We start from the raw sequence: 16101 nt of genomic DNA, 5'->3' as shown, positions 1-16101 counted from the left end.
CCCACCCCTAGCCCTAGGTCAATCCTGTTTCTGTTTACCCCATTCCTCTAGCACACTTACCCCACGCAGGAAACTTTTTATTTATGTATCCTTCTAGGGTTTCTTTATGTAAATAAAGGCAACTAAAAACGCAGATTCTTATTTCTATCTCTACCCTCTAAAACCCACCAAAGCCCCCATTTTATACCTGTTGTTCTACACATTGGTCTTCCCACTGTTCCCTTTACATATTGTGTTTCTTAACAATGGAAATCTTCACAAAATCTTCCCGGAGAGTATGTATAATTTTTTTTAAGTTGTATGGTTTCCTTTTGGATACTTTATTTAACTAGTTCTCTCTTGGTAGTCATTTGGGTGGTTTCTAGGTTTTTATTTTTTTAAGATTTTATTTATTTGACAGAGAGAGATCGCAAGTAGGCAGAGAGGCAGGCAGAGAGAGAGGAGAAAGCAGACTCCCTGCTGAGCAGAGAGCCCAAAGCAGGGCTCCATCCCAGGACCCTGGGATCACGACCTAAGCCGAAGGCAGAGGCTTTAACCTACTGAGCCAACCACCCAGGCGCCTCTGGTTTCTAGTTTTTAAAGAAATTTTTTTTTAAGGATTCCATCTTCTTCTTTATTTGAGAGAGAGAAAGAGAATGCAAGCAAGAATGGAGGGGGTGGCAAGGAACAGAGCAAGAGGGACAAACAGACTCCGCTCTGAGTGTGGAGCCCAATGCCATGCTCCATTGCACGACCAGATCATGACCTGACCTGAAATCCAGTTGGTCGCTGGCGCCCTGTTGATTATTATAACAGTGTTGTCATGAATTACCTTCTACGTGTCATTTTGCCCATAAGCAAGTATGAAATTATGGAATAAATTCAGATGTGGTATTACTAATCAAAGGCCATATATCTTTGTAATTTTGATAGGTATTGCCAAAATGCCCTTATGTTTGGACCCAGATTCTCCCGTTGATTATAAGGGGTAATGTGTATTTCTCCCTTGCAAGCTTTATTCAGATTAAATTGACATACAACATTGTGTAAGTTTAAGGTGTACAATGTGATCATTTGACATATGTATATATTGCAAAATATTTACCGCAGAAGGCTAGTTACTACATTTCACATAATTCACGTAATTACCATTTTGTTGTTGTTACTGTGGCTAGTAGGCTTTTTTTAAAAAAAAATATTTCATTTATTTATTAGAGTGTGCATGAGAGAGAGCCAGCAGGGGCAGAGGGAGAGGGAGAAGCAGTCTCTCCGCTGAGCAAGGGGATTTGATATAGGGCTTGATCCCAGGATCTTGGGATCATGATGTGAGCCAAAGGTAGACGCTTAACCAACTGAGCCATCGAGGCACCCATCTTTTTTTTTTTTTTTTTAAGATTTTATTTATTTATTTGAGAGAGAGAATGAGCACAACCAAGACCTGAGCCAAAGGCAGACGCTTAACCAACTGAGCCACCCGGGTGCCCTCATAATAGGCATTTCTTCACAGCTTTGCCAAGAAAGTACCTTGTAAGAGTGCCTGGGTGGTGCAGTTGGTTGAGCATTGGACTCTTGTTTTCGGCTCAGGTGGTGATCTCAGGGTCCTCAGATCGAGCCCCCTGTCTGGCTCTAATGCTCAGAGTGCAGTCTGCTTGAAATTCTTTGTTCTTGCCCCTCTGCACTCCCCCCAACAGGTGCTCAAGAGAGCTCTCTCTCTCTCTCTCTCTCAAATAAATCTTTAGAAAGTGCTTTGCTTGGCAAACAGGGATTTTTTTTTTTAATGTTATTTATTTATTTGACAGAGATCACAAGTAGGGAGAGAGGCAGGCAGAGAGAGACGGAGAAGCAGGCTCCCTGCTGAGCAGAGAGCCTGATGTGGGGCTCGATCCCAGGACCCTGGGATCATGACCTGAGCCGAAGGCAGAGGCTTTAACCCACTGAGCCACCCAGGCGCCCCCAGGGATTTTTGATAAACTGCTATGTGGAGGGGCACCTGGGTGGCTCAGTGGGTTGAGCCTCTGCCTTCAGCTCAGGTCATGGTCAGGGTCCTGGGATGGAGCCCCCACCTCAGGCTCTCTGCTCGGTGGGGAGCCCGTGTCCCCCTCTCTCTGCCTGCCTGCCTACTTGTGATCTCTCTCTGTCAAATAAATAAATAAAGTCTTAAACAAACAGACAAAAAATACCTGCTATGTGGAAAGTGGTGTATCAGTGTAGATTTATTTTATTTTATTTTATTTATTTATCATTCTAGTAAATATGTTTTGGTGAAATGTACATAGTTCTTTTGGATGTATGTCTGTGGTGCAATTCCTATGTCAGAAGGTATGTTAATTTTCATTGCTTACATTCTCAGCAAGCCTGGATATTCTTAGTTTCTTTAAATTTTACCCATTTTGGTAGATACAAAGTGGTATCTTACTGTGGTTTTAATTTTTATTTTTATAATGAGAGTGTCCATTTTCCCCCTATGCTTGTTGGCTATACTGGTTTTTTTTAAACTTTATTTTATGTTATTTTTTTATTTTAAAAAAAGATTTTATTTATTTATTTGACAGAGAGATACAGCAAGACAGGGAACACAAACAGGGAGAGTGGGAGAGGGAGAAGCAGGCTCCCCACTGATCCGGGAGCCCAGGACAGGGTTCGACCCAAGCCAGAGGCAGACGCTTAATTGCTGAGTCACCACGTGCCCCGAAAAACTTTATTTAAAAAACCCCAGAATATTTAATCTCCATTTGTTAAACAAAAAGAAAGACAGACAAACGCTTTTACACTAGCAACCTTAATCTGGTTCGTTCTTGGGTACTATGTATTAAAGAATATTTTTGACTCTTCTAATTGCCTTTTGTAAAAAAAGTTAAAATGTAGAAATTAAATTACTTTATCCTTTGATGTACATGTAGGATTTTGTGGTAGTATGCAAGGAGTACTTTGAATTCAGTAGAAAGGGATAAAGAGGAGAGAGAGATACTTACACCTCGAAATGATTTTTGAGTTCACCCGCTTTTGCTTACTTATTTGTGGGTGGAGGTTGGGAGGTTGAAATCATTGTTACTTAAATAGAATAGTTTAGCCAGCTCTAAAATTATAATATAACTTGCAAGATTGAGGCATAGTATTTGTTTTGTTTTTGTAGGAAAGTACTTTTATGTGAACAAGGACTAGAGATACAAGGACTAGAGATAGACTCTGTGTAGGGGATTTTGTTTGTTTATATGCCATTATCAGTGCTTGGATAAGCTTTTGAAATCTTCTCCTGCATCTTTTTAAAGTTTAATGGGTGTTTGTTTGTCCAGAATTTTTTCCTTTCTTTTCACAATAAAGCAGTGAGAATGGATCTTCATGTGTAAGGTTATTAATAACATTGTTCTTACCCAAAGCTTTAGTAGGAATTTTAAGAGTAAATTTTTTTATTTAAAGATTTTATTTATTTGAGAGTGTGCACAAGCAGGGGGAAGGGCAAAGGGAGAAGCAGACTACCTCACAGACATCATTTTTTGTCAGTTTTAGGTTCACAGTAAAATTGAGTAGGAGGTTCAGAGAATTCTCTTATATCCCTGCCCCCACTGCATGCATTGCCTCCCGGTCAACATCCTGCAGCAGCAAATTGCCGTTATTTTTGAGTTGACTGATTCCCTTTTGAGAAAGTGAGCAGTTTGATATATTTTAGCATCATCTAAAGTCTATTTTATAACATTCTTCTCATTTTATTTTATTTTATTTTTAAAGATTTATTTATTTATTTATTTGACAGAGCACAAGTAGGCAGACAGAGAAAGAGGAGGAAGCAGGCTCCCCACAAAGTAGAGAGCCCAATGTGGGGCTCGATCCCAGAACCCTGGGATCATGACCTGAGCCAAAGGTGGAGGCTTTAACCCACTGAGCCACCCAGGTGCCCCAACATTCTTCTCATTTTGAAAACAGTATTATTGACTTTACTACCCAAAGAAACCAAGACTGTAATTGAATTACTGGTTTCCTAACAGAATTTTATTTTGAAGATACAAAATGAAAAAGATTTTCAACCTTATATCAACAGTTCCGCTCTTTTAATTCCTCCTAATTTTATGAAACTTGAAGATTTTTAAGTCTTTTCTCCCTTTTTGTACATCTTTATTTTTTATTTATTTATTTTTTAAAAAGATTTTCTTTATTTATTTGAGTGAGAGAGAACATGAGAGGGGAGAAGATCAGAAGGAGAAGCAGACTCTCTTTGGAGCTGGGAACCCGATGTAGGAATCAATCCTGGGACTCCAGAACCACGACCTAAGCCGAAGGCAGTTGCTTAACCAGCTGATCCACCCAGGTGCCCCTGGAGACAGGTGTGATAAAGGAAATACAAGCAGGAGAAGCGGGAGAGGGAGAAGCAGGCTTCCCACTGAGCAGGGAGCCGATGTAGGGCTCGATCCCAGTACCCTGGGATCCTGACCCGAGCTGAAGCAGACACTTAATGACTGAGCCACCTAGGCACCCCTAAATAAAATCTTAAAAAAAAAAGATATATATAATTCCAGACTTGGTGTGTAGCACAAGCTCTAGTCCGATTTGAGTGGGCTTGCCTAGAAGTGAATTAAATGATGTGATTAGGATGCTGCTATCAGTAGAGGACGTAATGTCCCTTAAGATTTTATTAGTGAGGAATGGGACATTATGGCTGAGAAGAGATCCCAACTGATCATTGGGAAACACCCATGATTTAGGACTCAAATGAGAAAGCAAAGCCTAAAACTTTGTGAAGACTATAGGATTTTTTCAACGAGACAGAAGGGTCCACTAAAAAAAAAAATTAGTAGTTTTAAAGTTAATTCATTCAAAGACACCATAGGGGCATCTGTGTGACTCAGTTGGTTAAATGTCCCAATCTTTTTTTTTTTTTTTTTTAAGATTTTATTTACTTATTTGACAGAGAGAGATCACAAGGAGGCAGAGAGGCAGGCAGGGCGGGGGGGTGGGGTGGAAAGCAGGCTCCCCTCTGAGCAGAGAGCCCGATGTGGGGCTCAATCCCAGGACCCTGAGACCACAACCTGAGCCGAAGGCAGAGGCTTAACCCACTGAGCCACCCCGGCGCCCTAAATGTCCCAATCTTGATCTCAATCAACTAAGGCCTTGATCTCAAGGTCATGAGTTCAAGCGACACGTCAAGAAAATGAAATGATAAACAAACTTGGAAAAATATTATTGCAAATTGGGAAAAATAATTATATATACTAGAGAATTAGTGTTCTAATCAGGCTGCCTTCATGGATGTATAACCTGTGAAGTCCCACAGGGCCCCATACTTTTTTTTTTTTTTTAAGATTTTATTTATTTATTTATTTGACAGACAGAGATCACAAGTAGCCAGAGAGGCAGGCTCCCTGCTGAACAGAGAGACAGTGAGAGAGGGAACACAGTCATCAGGAGAGGGAGAAGGAGAGGGAGAAGCAGGCTTCCTGCTGAGCAGAGAGCCCGATGTGGGGCTTGATCCCAGGATCCTGAGATCATGACCTGAGCGGAAGGCAGAGGCTTAACCCACTGAGCCACCTAGGCAGCCCCCTGCCCTGTACTTATTTTATTGTTAAACTATCACTGTCTTAAAATTTTTAATTTTTGAATAATGGCCCTGCCGCTTTTTTAAAAGATTCTATTTATTCATTTGAGAGAGAGTGTACATGACCATGAGTTGGGGGAGAGGCAGTGAGAGAGGGGAGGTACAAGCAGAATCCCCACCCAGCACAGAGCCTGAGCCTGACATGGGGCTTGATCCCCAAAGTCAGAGGCTTAACTGACTGAGCCACTCAGTTTTGGCCCTGCTTTTTAATTTTGCAGTGGGCCTCCAGATTATGTAATCAGTCCTGGTCCTGATACATAAAGTCAGGTAAGAAAAACACAACCCAATATAAAGGGCCAAAACTGTGAACAAAGGAATTCAAGAAGGAACATAGATAATTAATAACTGTGTGAAAAGGTCCTCAACCTTATTAAGTAATACAGACTGAAATCATAGTATATTTTCTGTATTGCCACAAATTAAGAAATCTGACTTTACCAGGTAGGTAGTGGAGAGGATTGTGTCATCAGTTTACATACTGCTGGTGACTTGGTAGAGTGGTACAGTTGGAAGACAGTTTGGCATTTTTGGTAAAGTTGGGAATTTGCATGTCCTATAACCCACCAATTCCACTTCTAGGTTTAAAGCATACCCTAAAGAAATTCTTGTTCATGTGCACCTGGAAAGTTGTATAATAATGTTGATAATAGCATAAAACTTCAAACCATCCAAATGCCTGAAAACAGAATGGATAAATACATTTTGGCATATTTACATAATGAAACACTGCAGAGCAATTAAAAAGTAACATGAATAAAGCTTAGAAAAATATTTCAGCGACAAAATTCACATCTCTGAAGACTGTCAGCATATGAATTTATCAAGCTGAAAAAGGGAGCCAGGAATACAAACCTAAACAAACCATTATTTAGGGATATATACATATGTGACAAAGTTCTGTTTTAAACAGTAATGGAATAATTATTTAGGATAAAGGTTGGGATGAGAAGAGCATGTAGGTAGACGTAATGGTATTGGTGTTCTTCTTTGGGATGGTGATTTATAGCATTCATCTTCTTTGCTTGCATACATCTTTCTGTATATTGTGTGTGCTTTAAATATTATATTAAAGAAGGAAAGGGGGAAAGTGAAATAAGCTATCAATAGTAGCTTATGATGTAGATAGAGGAATAGGTTGAGAAGTAGAAAGAAAGAGCATGTTACAGAAAAGAGGTTTCAAAAAGGTGACCTAAATGAGAGGATTTAGATAGTTGAATAGGATGTCTGCTGTAGGTCCCTTCTCGCTCTAATGCTCTACAATTTTATTATTGTAGTTCATATGTTTTTTATATTTTTCCCCATATTTAAAAATATAGTTATAAGCTATCATGTCATACAAGTAACAACTTTATTTTTAATTTAGCTCATTTAGTGTTAATACCTTTTATCTTCACCCTTTTTTGTAGTGTGTCTTCTAATTTGAAAGTCTTCATGAAAACTTCAGTTTAAAAAAATAATGCCATCTTCTGGTAAAATAAGACTGAAATGGGGGCTGTCATTTTGAGGTAAGTGTCCAATTTGTATCTTTAATTAGTTGCCAGTTTTCCGGAAGTTGAAAAATAGAAGGAAAATGTGAATATTGGTTAGATTCTAATTTTTTTTAAAAAGATTTTATTTTTAGGTAATCTTTACCCCCCAACATGGGGTTTGAACTCATGACCCTGAGATGAATAGTTAATGCTTTTCTGACTGAGCTGGCTAGGCACCCCTAGATTCTAATCTTTTAGTTAATCGTGTGGAGATTAACTAAATCGTGTGTTTGAGAGGTAGAAATCCTAGGCCGCCTTCTATAATAGTCTGATAATTAGGATTATGTTTACCCCATTGTTAACAGCTTCATGAAGGAGAGAGGAGGGGACAGTATTGTTGAAAGCTGTTGAGAGAGGTTAATTGAAAACTGAAGCTTTTTGGAGCTTTTTTGGAGTTGGTAGTTAGGAGGTTATGGTTAACCGCTTTCAAGACAGTGTTTGTGGCTGAAAATAAGTGTGCAGTAGAAAATAAAGAGTGAAGAGGAGGTGATAAAGTGAATATTTCATCTCTAATTCATTTATTAAATCAATAGGTAGAATGTGCTTAGGATGCAGCAATCATTTTCCTAAGTACTTGAGTTCTAGTTAATGTGATCATGTATCCTTTTAAGACTCTTGTGGTTTAAGACTCTTGTGGATCAATTAATGCCAAATTTTTTCCCCTAGCTTGAGATATAATTGACAAATACCATTCTGTATTCACCCACGTTTTGTGTGTTATACTTTTTTTATTCCTGTGGCTTAGTTCCTATCTTTTTTTTTTTTTTTTTTTTTTTTTTTACAAATTTTATTTATTTATTTGTCAGAGAGAGAGAGCGCGAGCGAGCGTGAGAGAATGAGTGCACAGGTGGGGGAGCAGCGGGCAGAGGGAGAAGCAGTTTCCCCACAGAGCAGGGAGTTGATGTGGGACTTGATCCCAGGATCATGGGATCATGACCCCAGCTGAAGGCAGATGCTTAACCGACTGAGTCACCCACGCATTCCAGTTTTTATCCTTTTAAATTTTTTATTGTTCTTTACTATTTTTATTTATTATTATTTTTAAAAGATTTTTATTTATTTGACAGAGAGAGACACAGCAAGAGAGGGAACACAAGCAGAGAGAGTGGGAGAGGGAGAAGTAGGCTTCCCGCTGAGCAGGGAGCCCAATGTGGGGCTCGATCCCAGGACCCTGGAATTATGACCTGAGCCAAAGGCAGACACTTAACAACTGAGGCGCCCCTATTTTTATTTTTATTTTATTTTATTTTTTAATTTTTTTTTTTTTAAAGATTTTATTTATTTATTTGACAGAGAACACAAGTAGGCAGAGAGGCAGGCAGAGAGAGAGGAGGAAGCAGGCTCCCTGCTGAGCAGAGAGCCCGATGTGGGACTCGATCCCAGGACCCTGAGATCATGACCTGAGCCGAAGGCAGCGGCTTAACCCACTGAGCCACCCAGGCGCCCCCCTATTTTTATTTTTTAAAGTAATCTCTGTCCCCATCATGGGGCTTGAACTCACAATCCCAAAATTAAGAGTTGCATGTACCCTGCCACCACCCTCCCTTCTAGCCATCCCCAGTTTCTTCTATATTTAGGGATCTGTTTCTTTGTTTGCTTGCTTTTAGATTCCACATATAAGTAAAATCATAAGGTACTTGTTTTTGACTTATATCACTTAGAATAATACCCTGTAGGTCCACCCATGTGGTCATAGATGGCAAGATTTCACCTTTTTTATGCTGAGTAATAATTGCATTTTATATATATCACATCTTTATCCATTCATCTGTCATTGGACACTTAGGCTGCTTCCATATCTTGGCTACTGTAAATAATGCCGCCATAAACATAGGGGTACATATATCTTTTTGAAGTAGAGTTCTTGTTTTCTTTTTTTTTTTTTTTTAAGATTATTATTTATTTGACAGAAATCACAAGTAGGCAGAGAGGCAGGCAGAGAGAGAGGAAGAAGCAGGCTCCCTGCGGAGCAGAGACACCCCTCCACCCCCTCCACAGGGCTCGATCCCAGGAACTTGAGATCATGACCTGAGCCGAAGGTAGAGGCTTTAACCCACTGAGCCACCCAGGCGCCCCGAGTTTTTGTTTTCTTTTGGTAAATATTCAGAAGTGAAATTACCTGATTATATGGCATTTCTTTTTAAATTTTCATTTATTTTTATTATTATTATTTTTTAAGGATTTTATTTATTTGAGAGAGAGTGAGGACAGCAGGGTGAGGGGCAGAGTGAGATGGAAAGCAGATTCCTTGCTGAGCAGGGAGCCCAACCTAGGGCTCCATCCCAGGACCCTGGGATCATGACCCTGAGCTGAAAGCAGCTGCTTAACCAACTAAGCCACCCAGGCACCCTGGTATTTCTGTTTTTAATTTTTTTTTTTTTAAGATTTTATTTATTTATTTGACAGAGAGAGATCACAAGTAGGCAGAGAGGCAAGCAGAGAGAGAGAGGAGGAAGCAGGCTCCCCGCTGAGCAGAGAGCCCAATGTGGGGCTTGATCCCAGGACCCTGAGATCATGACCTGAGCCGAAGGCAGCGGCTTAACCCACTGAGCCACCCAGGCGCCCCTATTTTTAATTTTTTGAGGGACCTCCATGCTGTTTTCCAAAGTGGCTGCACCAATTTACATTCCTACTGACAGTGCCCCAGGATTCCCTCTTTTCAACACCCTTACCAATGTTTGATATTCTTGTTATCTTTTTGATACTAGCTATTCTGACTGGTGTGAAGTGATACTGTGGTTTTGATTTGCATTTCCCTGATCAGTGATGTTGAGTATCTTTTCATGTGTCTGTTGCTGTGTGTCTGTCTTCTTTGGAATAATGTCTGTTCAGTGCTTCTGCCCATTTTAAAAATCAGATTGTTTTCTTGGTGTTGACTTGTATAAATTCTTGATGTATTTTGAATATTAACTACTTAATCACATATATAGTTTGTAAATACCTTCTCTCATATAGTAAGTTGCCTTCTCATTTTGTTGATGGTTTCCTTTGCTGTGCAGAAGCTTTTTATTTTGGCATACTGCCAACTTCCCTCCCCCCTCTTTTTCCTGCTTTGGTTTCCCTTGCTTGGTAAGACAAATCCAGAAAAATACTGCTGAGGTTGATATCTAAGTATTTACTGCCTATGTTTTCTTCTGGGGGTTCTGTGGTTTCAGGTCTCACATTTAGGTCTTTAATCCATTTTGAGTTTATTTTTGTGTAATGTATGGGAAAGTGGCCCAGTTTAATATTTTTGCATGTGTCTGTGCGGTTTCCCAGCACCATTTATTGTCCTTTCCCCATTGTTTATTGCCTCCTTTGTTATAGATTAACTATATAAGTATGAATTTATTACTTGGCTTTTTATTCTGTTCATTGATCTGTGTGTCTTACTTTTGTGCCAGTACCATCCTGTTTTAATTTCTATAGCTTTGTAGTATAATTTGGAATCTTGAATTGTGATACTTCAGTTTTTGTTTTTTCTCAAGGTTGCTTTGGTTGTTTGGGGTCTTTTGTAGTTCCATACTAATGTTAGGATTATTTGTTCTAATTCTAGTTCTGTGAAAAATACTGTTGGTATTTTGATAGGGCTTGCGTTGAATCTGTAGATTGCTATGGGTAGTATGGACATTTTAACAGTGTTCATTCTTCCAGTCTGTAAACATGGTATATCTTTCCATTTATTTTTGTTGTCTTCAATTTCTTTCTTTTTTTTTTTTTTTTAAAGATTTTATTTATTTATTTGTCAGAGAGCGAGCGAGAGCGAGCACAGGCAGAAAGAGTGGAAGGCAGAGTCAGAGGGAGAAGCAGGCTCCCTGCGGAGCAAGGAGCCCGATGTGGGACTCGATCCCAGGACGCTGGGATCATGACCTGCTTAACCAACTGAGTCACCCAGGCGTCCCAATTTCTTTCTTTATTTTTAAAGGCTTTTTTTTTCTTCCTTTTCTTTTTTTTTTTAAGATTTTATTTATTTATTTGACAGACAGAGATCACAAGTAGGCAGAGAGGCAGGCAGAGAGAGAGAGAGAGAGAGGGAAGCAGGCTCCCTGCAGAGCAGAGAGCCCGATGCGGGGCTCAATCCCAGGACCCTGAGATCATGACCTGAGCCGAAGGCAGCGGCTTAACCCACTGAACCACCCAGGCGCCCCTTTTTTTTACTTTTTTAAAAGTGGAGCATGGATTCCAGTGCAGGGCTTGAACTCATGCCCCTGAGATCAAGACCCGAGCTGAGATCAAGAGTTGGATGCTTAACTGATTGAGCCACCCACATATCCTGTCTTTAGTTTCTTTCATCAGTGTCTTATAGTTTTCAGATTATAGGTCTTTCATAAATTTATTTCTAGGTATTTTATTCTTTTATGCACTTGTAAATAGGATTGTTTTCTTAATATCTCTTTGTTAGTTCATTATTGCATATAGAAATGCAAGAGATTTCTGTATAGTAGTTTTGTGCCCTCATATTTACTCAATTAAATTTTTATTTCTAATTTTTTTTTTGGTGGAATATTAGGGTTTTTTTTTTTTTAATTTTCTATATATTGTACCTTGTCATTTGCAAATAGAGCCAGTTTTACTTTTTCCTACCAATTTGGATGCCTTTTATTTATTTTTGTCTCATTGGTGGACATCCTTATTTTATTCCTGATCTTAGAAGAAAAACTTGCAGCTTTTCACCATTTAGTATGATGTTAGCTTTGAGTTTGTCATATGTGGTTTTTATTATGTTGAGATGTGTTTCCTCTAAATTTGCATTGTTGAGAGTTTTTACCAGGAACAGATGTGGCATTTTGTCAAATGCTTTTTCTGTGTCTCTTGAAATAATCATATGATTTTTATCCTTCTTTTTGTTAATGTGGTACATCACATTGATTGATTTGCAAATATTGAACCACTCTTGCATCTCTGGATGTCCAGCTGTTTTCTTCCTCTTTTGTTTTTAAGTCTTTTGGTTTAGATGACAAATTACATGGCTTATCCAGTGATTAATACATGGATGATAAGTATAGTTAACAGGGACAGACATTACCTGCCTGGGTTTATTTTGCCAGTATACTGGGCTTCTAGTCTTGCAGGCAAGTTAAGTGCTTAACAAATATTTATGAAATGAATTGGTTAATTACAGCTGTGATCAGGGCTGCAGAAGTGAAATAATGACTACCTGCTTGAGTTAATTTGACAACGGAGATTTGAGAAATAGATTTGGCAGAGAATATGGAAGAAAGGAGTCATACAGACGAATCCAGTATTTTGAGGTCTGGTAGATTGAAGTATGATGATACTATGAACAGAAAAAGTAAGGAAACTATGAGGAAAGACTGGTACTAATGATCTAGTGGGTTGGACTGTAATATGATGCATTTGTTAGACAACATTTATTAAATTATAGGTGGAAGTGTTAGAATATCTCCTTAATTGTGGGAATATGAGACTGGAAATTAGAAAAAGTTACTTTAGGACCTGGATATAATAGATTTTGGAGTAATCCACACATAAAGTATCAGTTGTGAAAGTAGGTAACATTTCCAGGGCGCTAGCCGAAAGAAAAATGTTAAGTGCTGGACTTTAGGAAATGCCTTTAGTAAATGAGTGGATGTTGTTAGAAAGAATCAATAAAGCAAAAATAAGAAAAGTATTAAGGAGACCAGAATTAACGCAGTTTCTTTCTTTGAAGCATAGTAAAAAATTTCAGGGAGTGGCTCTTTAGAGGGATGAGATGCTGTAGAAAGATTAAGAATTTTAATACCCTGGAAAGCATAACTGAATTTAACTATTAAGAAATTATTGAGGGGCACCTAGGTGGCTTAGTCAGTTGAGTGACCAACTTTTTTTTTTTTTTTTTTTTTTTTTAAGATTTTATTTATTTGTTTGAGAGAGAGAGCATGAGAGGAGAGAGGTCAGCAGGAGAAGCGGACTCCCTGCAGGGCAGGGAGCCCGATGCGGGACTCGATCCGGCCGCTCCAGGATCATGACTTGATCCGGAGGCAGTTGCTTAACCAGCTGAACCACCCAGGAGCCCGTGAACAACTTTTAAATTTCAGCTCATGTCATGATCTCAGGGTTGCGAGATTGAGCCCCTCTTTGGGCTCTGTGTTACGTGTGGAACCTGCTTAAGATTCTCTCTCCCTCCCTCTCTGCCCTTCTCCACTTTCTGTCTCTTAAAAAGAAAAGGTTATTGATAACTGAGAGAATAAATTAAGTAGACCAGGATGAATTGTAAGAGGTTAAGTAAATGGTTTTACAAACTACACAGCATAAAGAATAAAGTAGAATGTTTTTCAAGAAGTTTGTACAGTTGTGGGGACTTAGCCACATAGATATTTTTGCATTAACACATAGTATATTTTTGGTAAAGGGGAGTGATCCATTGGTAGTTTAAATATTAGAGTGATTAATTGCCAGGAGGAGATAGATAGGTTTGAGATCAAGGACGTGGGTAAAGGACGTAATTCTTACGGAAAAGTAGCAACATTTTTGCTTAGAAACCAGAGAAATAGAAGAAAATAAATCAGGGAATTTTTAGGAAAGAGGAAGAAAACTGTGTAATTCCTTACCTTACTTTTTTAATAAGGTAAGGATTGAGGTTATGTGCTAGACATATAGTTAATTAGCAGTGGTGTTGGGATCCTGGGAGAAGAAAATATTTAGGGAAAATTTTGTAATCATCAAATTCACGGAATATTTGTTAAACATGTGCTTTGTGCCAGGTATTTGTATAGGTAAGATCTGTTCTCATGGAGCCAATTATTAATAATGAACCAGAAAAATACCAAATTATAATGTGATAGTGAAGAGAATTTTAAAACAAGCTTCTTGGTAGAGTGACTGGGTGATTACTTTTTTTAATTAATTAATTAGTTAATTATTTTTGAAGATTTTATTTATTTATTTGACAGAGAGAGAGAGAGAGTGTGTGTGCACAAGCAGGGGGAGTGGCAGGCAGAGGGAGAAGGAGAGGGAGAGCAGGCTTCCTGCTGAGCAGGGAGCCCATTTTGGGGCTCAGTCAGGGGACACTGGGATCATGACCTGATCCAAAGGTAGACACTTAACTGACTGAGGCATCCAGACACCCGCTTTCTTTCTTTCTTTAAAGATTTTATTTATTAGAGCATAAGTGGGGTAAGGGACAGAGGGAGAAGGAAAAGCAGACTCCACTGAGCAGGAATCCTGATGTAGGGCTCGATTTCAGGACCTTGAGACTATGACCTGAGCCGAAGGGAGTTGCTTAACTGACTGAGCCCCCCAGGCACCTCTGGGTGGTTACTTCTGAGAAGGTGACATTAGGATAAGGTGTGAAAGACAAAAATTCAGTCACTTGAAAATAAAGCTAACATAAGAATCTCAAAGTGGAAATAAGCTTATTGTGTTGGAGGATCAGAAAAAAGTCGCATACTCTAGAACAGAATGGAAGAGGACCATAGTATCATGAGATGAAGTTGAAGAAGTAGGTAGGGCTGGGCCGTGTTGGTCCCTATGGCCGTGGTAAGGAGTCTAGATTCAAGGAAGTTTTTTAAGGAAGGTTTTAAGCAGAAAAATGTCTTGATATATTACATGTTTTAATGATTACTCTGTCCACTTTATTAAAGATGGGTTATAGTAATAGAGGGGAAGCAGAAAGGTCAGAAAACTGGCTGTTGGCCAGAATTGACCAGACCAGAGATGATGGTGGAGAAGCTTGATGTGATCAGTAGGATAGAATAGAAAGGATTGCTGAGCAGTCAGTAAAGGCCCAGTTTAAGATAAGCTAGCATAACCTGGCAGGCAGTGTGAATTTAGCTTGCACAGTCGTCTGGATGGAAATGAGAAATTTGACATTGGTGGTTGAAAGAATTATCTCTAGGATTCAGGCTTGGTAAAAGGGAGTATATTAAGGGACTGGAGGCCATGATTGAGTCAGTATATATTTTTGAATATCTAGTATAACAAGAACTGTGCTAGCTGGTAGGGTTACAACAGTGAACAAAAGCAGAGGTCCCTTTCTCATGGAATGGATATTCTCATGAGGATGGGGAAGATAATAAGTTAATATATACTGTGTTGGGTGGTGATGACTATTAAGAAAAGTATATTAGGGAAATATATTAGAGAAAAGTAGATATTGATGGGGATATTGATAGGATAGATTTACTATTTCATGGGAGGTGGTTAGAGAAGACCTCTCTGATTAGGTGACATTTTAGCTGACAGATCTAAGGAAAGTAAGGAAATAGGTCAGGTAGATATTTCGATTAGGGGTTGGGGAGAGTTCCAGGCTGAAGTCACCTAAATACAAAGGCTCTGAGACTGGACTGTGCTTGATGTATTCTGGGAGCAGTAAGAGGGCCAGTATGACCTGAATGGGGTCAGTGAGGGAGGAGGTAGTGGAAGCTGACATTGTGAAAGTAGAGGAGGCTTGCTTGAGTAGAGTTGTAGACCATTGTTCAGCCTTTGCATTTTCTTTTGAGTGGTGATGGGGCTGTAGATCTAGAGGTAAGGATGTGGGAGGAGTGAAAGACAAAGCTATAGCTGAGTGGTGTAACTTGTAGCTAATGAACAGTGAGGCCAGATGTTTGGAGTATCTGAAAGTGCTGGTAATAGAAGGGGGTGCACAATAAAACAGATTTTTTAGTATAAAAGGAATGTGTAGCCATCACTCCTATCCATCTCCAGAACTTTTTCATCATCCCAAACTGAAACTCTACAGTAAATAGTAACTCCCCATTGCTCTCTCACTCTAATCTCTGTTAACCATTGTACTGCTTTCTGTCTCTATGAATTTGCCTCTAATAGGTAGCTTATGTAAGTGGAATCAAACAGTGTTCGTCTTTTTGAGGCTGGTTTATTTCACATACCATAATGTCCTCAAAGTTCATCCATGGTGTAGCATGTGTCACTGTATCCTTTTTAAAGGCTGGATAATAGTTGATTGTATGTATATACCACATTTTGTTTATCCAAATTTTGTTTTTTTTGACCTTTGGTTATTGGTAGTAATATTACTTGCACTTGAGTGTACAGGTACCTGGGTGAGTCCCTGCTTTTAATGCTTTT

At 39.1% G+C, this 16101-nt stretch overlaps 1 protein-coding gene across 5 annotated transcripts in view; it reads left to right on the top strand.

The window, feature by feature from the left end:
- PIK3CB (phosphatidylinositol-4,5-bisphosphate 3-kinase catalytic subunit beta) overlaps positions 1 to 16101 on the top strand; it is a 205855-nt gene that overhangs the window by 29335 nt on the left and 160419 nt on the right. For 3 of the 5 annotated variants that reach the window (XM_032334489.1, XM_032334499.1, XM_032334508.1), the window contains exon 2: positions 6973 to 7071. The exons of the other annotated variants lie outside the window; for them this stretch is intronic. The gene's annotated coding sequence lies outside the window, so the exon portion shown is untranslated. The remainder of the gene's footprint in view (positions 1 to 6972; positions 7072 to 16101) is intronic. 5 annotated transcript variants of the gene reach the window in all.

The sequence above is a fragment of the Mustela erminea genome, chromosome 1 (assembly GCF_009829155.1).
Source record: "Mustela erminea isolate mMusErm1 chromosome 1, mMusErm1.Pri, whole genome shotgun sequence".
NCBI lineage: Eukaryota > Metazoa > Chordata > Mammalia > Carnivora > Mustelidae > Mustela > Mustela erminea.
The sequence above is the reverse complement of the archived record's forward strand: the minus strand, read 5'-3'. Positions and strand labels throughout refer to the sequence as shown.